Below are 1,768 nucleotides of genomic sequence, written 5' to 3' on the forward strand. Positions count from 1 at the left end.
TTATATATATATTATATATATATATATATATAATATTATAAAAAATAATATAATTATATATATATATATATATATATATATATATATATATTTTATAACACACATACACAGACACACACACACACACACAACCGAAAAAAAGATGTATATAAATGTATATAATTTACTATACAAGTATATATATATATAAAATATATATAATATATATATATATATATATATGTATATATATATATATGTATATATATATTTTATATATATTATATATATTATATATATATAATATATATTAATATGCATGTATGGAATATACAATATAATAATAATATAATATATATATAAACTGTATATTCACATAAATGCATATATATATATATATATATATATAACTATATATATTAATATATATATTATATATATATATATAATATATATATATACTAACAATATATATATATATAATATATATATATATAATATATATAATGCAACATACAAAAACACACACACACACACCACACCACACACACAAACCCACCACGCACACACACACAAAACACATACACACACACACACACACACACACACACACCACACAAAAATATATATATATATATATATATATATATATATATATATATTATATATTATATATATAATTTATAACATACATACTAACACACACACACAAAACAAAAAACAACACACACACACCCTCACACACAACACACACACCACACACCACACACCACACCCCCACACAATATATATTATATATATATATATATTTTATATATATATATTATATATATATATATATATATGTGTGTTTTGTGTGTGTGTGTGTGTGTGTTTGTGTGTGTGCGTTTGTGTTGTGAGTGTGTGTTTTTTATATACAAAAACTTACGTACAAAATACCTACTAAACCCCATACTATTATAAAAATATATAAATATATATATATATATTATATATATTATATATTAATATATATAAAATTTTAATTATATATTTATTATTGAATAGAATTTATAATATAATATATATATAATATTTATATATTTTAAATATTATAATATATATATATATATATAATATATATTATTATAATATGTAATTTTTTTAAATTTTAAGTTATATATATTATATATATATAATAATATATATATTATATTATAATATATTTATATAAAATTACACACACACAACGAACCCAAACAAAAAATATTAAAAAAATTATTTTAATAATAATATTTATTTATATATATATATTAATAAAGTATTGTATAAAATGTATTATATAATATATAAATATTTATATATATATATATATATATATAATACATAAAATATATTTATATATATAAAATTTAATATATATATATTAAAATAATATTAATAATATTTATTTTATATTATTTTGTGGTGTGTGTCTGTCCAAATTTATATATATATTTTTATATAAATTTAAATATTAATATATATTATAAAATATAATTATTTATTTTTAAACAACACACACACACACCCCACACACACAACCCACAACACACACCCCAATATTATATATTATTAATATATATTTTATATATATAATTATATATTTTAAATATTAAAAATAACACACGGCCCACCACACACAACACCCCCACACAAAAAAATATTATATTTTATATAATATATTTTATTATTTTATATATTTTAATATGTATTTAAAATATAAAAATTAATATATATTATATATATAAAATATTATATATATATATAT

Source organism: Penaeus monodon, chromosome 6, assembly GCF_015228065.2.
Source record: "Penaeus monodon isolate SGIC_2016 chromosome 6, NSTDA_Pmon_1, whole genome shotgun sequence".
Classification (NCBI taxonomy): domain Eukaryota; kingdom Metazoa; phylum Arthropoda; class Malacostraca; order Decapoda; family Penaeidae; genus Penaeus; species Penaeus monodon.